Raw genomic sequence first — 6,000 nt, forward strand, 5'->3', positions numbered from 1 at the left:
AGAGTAGAATGCACAGGAAAGTATCCAGGTGGGTTTTGAATATTTCCTGAGAAGGAGGCTCTATTACCTCTCTGGGTAGCCTGTTCCAGTGCTGTGTCACTCTTGCAGTGAAGTTCTTTCTTGTGTTCATATGGAACTTCTTGTGTATCAGCTTGTGCTTGTTGCCCTTTGTCCTGTCAGTGCACACTACTGAGAAGAGCCTGGCCCTGTCCACTGACTCCTGTACTTAAGATATATATATAGGCATTTATAGGGTCCCTTCTCAGTCTTCTCCAGGCTGAGCAGTCGCATGTATCTCAAGCTTTCCTCATAAGGAAGATAGGCAGGGACCCTACTCATCTTTGTAGCCCTCCACTGGACTCTCTCCAGTAGTTCCTTGTCTTTCTTGAACTGGATAGTCCAAACCTGGATACAGTACTCCAGATGTGGCCTCACTAGGGCAGAGTAGAGGGGGAGGAGAACCTCCCTTGACCTGCTGGCTGTGCTCTTTTTAGCGCAACCAAGGATGTCATTTGCCTTCTTGGCCACAAGTGCACACTGCTGGCTCATAGACAACCTGTTCATCAGAACACCTAGGTCTTTCTCTGCAGAGCTCCTTCACAGCAGGTCAGCCCTAGTCCTGTACTGATGCATCTGGTTGTTCCTCCCAGAGTGTAGGACCTTACACGTGCCCTTGTTGAACCTCTTAAGGTTCCTCTACTCAGCTCTCCAGGCTGTCCAGGTCTTGCTGAATGGCAGCCCATCTTTCTGGGGTGTCAGCCACCCCTCCTGTCTATGTACCATCATCAAGATTTAAAAGGGTGCTCTCTATTCCTTCATCCAGGTCATTGAGAAAGCTATTAAACAGGCTCAAACCCAGCACTGACCACCGGGGAGCGCTGCTAACTACAGGCCTCCAAAAGGACTCTATGCCCCTAATCACAACACTCTGAAATATGCCACTCAGGCGGTTCTTAATGCTCCTCCCTGGCCTCTTGTCTATTCCACATTAAGTTTACCTAAGAGGATGTTATGGGAGACGGTGTCAAAAGCCTTCCTGTGGTCATGATACACAGCATCCACTGCTCTCCCCTCATCTACCCAGCTGGTCATGATATCATAGAAGGCTACCAGATTGGTCAGGTATGATTTCCCATCACTGAATCCATGTTGACTTCTCCTGATAATGTTCTTTTCTTCTACTTGCTTGGAGATAACATCCAGAATAAGATGTTCCATCATCTTCCCAGGGATGGAGGTGAGGCTGACTGGCCTGTAGTTTCCTGGGTCCTCCTTGCCTCTTGTGAAGACTGGTGAGACACTGGCTTTCCTTTTGTCTTTAGGCACCTCTACTTTTCTCTGTGCCCTTTCACAGATGATAGAGAGTGGTTCAGCAGTCACTTCTGTTGGCTTACTCAGTGCTTGTGGGTATGTTCCTTTGGGGCCCATGGATTTGTGTGTGTCAAGTTTGCCTAGACAGTCTCCTCCTTGACCAGGGGGAAGTCTGCCTTTTACCCAGATGTTTTCTTATCTCTAGAGCGTGGGATTTCCACGGAGAAGACTTAGCAGTAAAGACTGAAGCAAAGAAGGTGTTCTGTAACTCTTCTCAGTGTCCTCTGTTATCAGGGCACTCACCTCACTCAGCAGTGGGCTCACATTTTCCATAGTCTTCCTTTTGCTATTGACATACTTAAAATAGCTCTTCTGTATTCCTATTTGTGTTCATGTGAACCTAAAGTAGTTCTGATGATATTGAATTGGTTATATTCATTATATTCACTGTCTGAAAATAAAGATTATTACTTTGTGAATATGTATATTAATCTTTATTCTACGCATCTCTTCTTCCCACTGCAATGCATATTTATTTTTAAGAAAAGAAATTGAACTTGTTAGTAAGTGGATCTCATAATATTGGTATTAGTTGCTAGCAGTCTCGTATTGGTACATAAGTATGTTTTTTTTGGCTTTCTCCTGTGGTGAAATGACTCCCTAGGGTGTTGTCCTACTACTTCTTTCTTTCTTTCCAAAGGAAAATTGTGAAGTGAAAAGAAAGTTCGGTCTCCTACAGACTCATTAGGTCCTTTGGGATGCTTCTCTGAAGTAATATGTTCCCTTAAGACCCATGCAGCAGAAATAAAGGTGAAGAAATAACTACAAGTTATAACGTGGAAGATAAGCAACAGAGTAATGGAAGAAATATATTGCATTCCACACTAAGTAGGAACATGAACTTGTTCCTTAGGCTTCTTAGAAATAAGTTTCACCTCATCTTAGTGTCGAGTTTGGACACAAGTTTGTACAAATATCATGAGAAATCTGTTATCCTAGCAGCAAATATTTTCAATAGGTCTTCTAGAGTTAGATTTTTCCTTTCCTGTTTCAGACAGTATTCCACTCTGTAAGTAGTCTTGCCACTGAATTAAGACTACTCAAGTATTTTTTATGTGACAGAATTTTAGCTTTTGAGAGGACTTGAGGTACTATTTTCATCATCAAGACCTGGACGTTCATTGTCAAGGGAGCTGTGCCTGTGAAATCCTTTGTGCCTACAGGCACAGGACTTTTGTATAACATAAATGTCTGTTGATATGGACATACGTATACGCAATAAACAGCAACAGACATCTGAGATAAAAATGGCAGATTGCTTGCTATCATTTCTCTCATATATCTCATATCTATCTTGTATATCTTTTATAATCCTCATTTTTTAATTTGTGTATCTTTTTTTTCCATTTTTATCACAGATGTAGACATCTGAAAATAGATGGAGCATAATTAAAAACTGATTATTTAAATCAATTAATAATAAACTTCTCTAGATTTCTATGTACTGTGTCCCCTGAAATTATTGTAGAGAAATATTCAAGGTAAATTCCTTGAAATATATGTAGGGAACCCATATTTTGTTAATATCAGTTTAGAAGCATAGATCAGAATTTCTCACTTTTAGTGTATAAACTCAAAATATATATATACAGTGCAGGAAATAAAAACTAGTATAATATGAGTGTATGCGACTGCTGCAACTTTGAGAAGTCCTTTAAATAGTTTTAAATCTCTGAAGGGAATTCAAGTGCACTAAGTACCTGAAGGATTGTACTACATAAACAGTCATGCTTTGTAATTTTATTAAAGGCAGAATTATGTTACCTGTTTATATTTCAAATTCAAACTCTGAAATAAAAATTCAATCTCCATCTATTTGGACATATAAGTTTAAAAGGACACTTTATTAAAAAGTATCAATTGCCCTTTAATCCACAGCAAAAGAATTCTACAGAAGAGCGTACAGCAACAGTTAATTCAGCATGTTCTTACTGCTGAAATGAGTCTAACCCAGGAGAATATTAAATGAAATCACGTAGTAATGGAAAGGATGAGCATGTTAAAAGCACTGAGGCAAAGACCAAAAGAGACTGATGATGCAATTGCCCTGCTTCTTGGCTATGTTATACTGATGTGATATGGGCCTGCACAGTTCAACAGTGTCAACGGTTTACGGGCATTCGGCCCGGTTCTGTGACAAAGGGGACAGGGGACCCACGGGCCCACAACCCAGGAAAAGGGGGAAAAGGGTAAGGAGATGGCCCTGAGAGCAAAGAACAGCGGCAACAATCTGAGGAGAAACAAACTAATTTACTAAATAAGATATTGGAATGCAAAACAACACACTATAATACAGTATAATTACAATTTAAGCTGATAAATTCAATACAGAGAGAGAGAATATCCCAAAATCAAGGTAGGCCTTACTCTACTACCGACGATAAGACGGCTGGAGAGGGAGGTGCTGCCAAGACGAGAGATGGCGGAAAAAGGGACGAGGTCTCGTGATCTGCAAGTTTTTATACTGTGAGATTTTATCTTTTCCCTCTGGCTGGAAATGGTAACAAAGGAGCAAAGTACCGTGGGGAGTGTAGTAGTCCTTCTCTTCTGAGAACCAGGTACATTCATTACATGATGTTATGATGTGGAGTACCAATAACCGAAAATCATAAAACCATGACAAACAGTAAGGATGAGGAAGCTAACAATAATTCTCAATTTAAATTATCAATTTAAATTTAAAGTAGGTTTTCTTTGTACTAGTAAAGTATGGTGTATATCATTGATTAGGATGCGAAGAAAGTTCTACATTGTGTCTCGATATTTGCAAAAGAGAATTCTAAAAGAGAGGTATTCAAATACCGTTTAATGAGAAGAGAGAAAGCTAAAAAATGGAGGAAGAAAGAATTGAGTAAATGTTAAGTTTAACACCATCAATGCATTACAAAGAACAATAAAGTGGTGAACACTTATAGAAGCAGTGAATTCGAAAAGGTACTTCAAATCCCTCCATTGTTCCTGACAGACAAAATTCCCATTTGAAAACCTGCCTTGCTTTCTAATAATATTTAACATTGTGTTTTTCATGTAAGAGGTAAAGCTACCACATTGACCATTCACTTACTGTGTCTTTTATTATTTTCTATGATTGCTATAACTGAAGCATCTTTTTGAGCTAAGCCAGAATACACAGTGCTGGCTGACAAGAGAGAATGATGTAACTTCAATTTTATTTTTCCTGATTTCTTCAATGAAATTGTGTCCAGCATCAAGTCTGTAGTCCTTGCTGCAGAGGCCCTATGTCATATAAAGCTTTTGCAATCATTTTAAGATAGTTAATGGAATCAGAATCAGGCGTGTTTTGCATGAAAGGCTATATTACAGTACAAGGAACTACCTTCTACTTTCTGTAATGCTAATGTAAACCCAAAATAATGTCATCAGTTTTCAATACTTTTTTACAGTAACTTCGGAGAGCTTTTCATTATTTTATGCACAGTTGCCCTGGCTTCATCTGGGATGAAGTTGATTTTCTTCATAGTGTCTGGCATGATACTATGTTTTGGCTTTAGGTGAAAAACAATGTTGATAACACACTGATGTTTTAGTTGTTGCTGAGCAGTGCTGTACAGAGCCGAGGACATTTTAGTTTTTCAGATTCTCGTATTCTCTTGCTACTCCTGGGGGAAGGGGCTGGAAGGAGGTGGGAGGAGACAGAAGAACCAGGACAGATGATCTAAACTGGCCAAAGGGATTTTCCATACCATATGACATCATATGAAGAAGAATTATAAAACTGAGGGCTGTTGACCGAGGGGTGCAGTTGCTGCTCAGGGACTGGCTGGGCATCAGTCAGTGGGTGGTGAGCAATTGCACTGATCATTGCTTGTTTTGTAAATATATACGTTATTATACTATATTATTATCATTACTGTTGTTTTTCTCTCTTCCTTTTCTGACTTACTTAATACTTCTACCTCAACCCATACATTCTACTTTCTTTTTTTCCAATTCTGTTCCCCATTCCACTGGGAGAGGAGGAGTGAGCAAATGGCTGTGTGGTGTTCAGCTGCCTGCTGAATTAAACCACAACAACGGTTTGACAATAGAATGAGTGTTTATTTCCAAAGCTGATGTTATCATGGCTTGATTAATTAATCCATCAGTCTTTCAAGTCCATATGGGTAGAAGAAAAAAAAAGTACTCTAGAAATCTTTGGACCACCTTTCAAAAAAAAATAAGTGATATTAATTCAATTTAAATGAAAGTTAATGGTGGATTACCATAGGTCATCAAACACTAGAAAAAGAAAAACTTCAAATTGGTCTTTTTATATAGTGCTAAAGGTCAACTTCTTCCTTATTGTCATGGTTTTATGATTTTTTGTTATCAATATTCCACATCATAACATCATGTAGTGCATTGGGAGTTAAAGAGTTAATGCTCCAGTTCTGTGAACTACTGATTTCTGGGTACCTGGTTCTCAGAAGAGAAGAACTACTACTGTTGGAACGAGTGCAGAGGAGGGCGACCAAGATGATCAGAGGGCTGGAGCACCTCTCCTATGAGGAAAGGTTGAGGGAACTGGGCTTGTTCAGTTTGGAGAAGAGAAGGCTCCGGGGAGACCTCATTGTGGTCTTCCAATACTTGAAGGGAGCGTATAAACAGGAGGGGGATCGATTGTTTGTG

This window comes from Numida meleagris, chromosome 4 (genome assembly GCF_002078875.1).
Source record: "Numida meleagris isolate 19003 breed g44 Domestic line chromosome 4, NumMel1.0, whole genome shotgun sequence".
NCBI classification, from domain to species: domain Eukaryota; kingdom Metazoa; phylum Chordata; class Aves; order Galliformes; family Numididae; genus Numida; species Numida meleagris.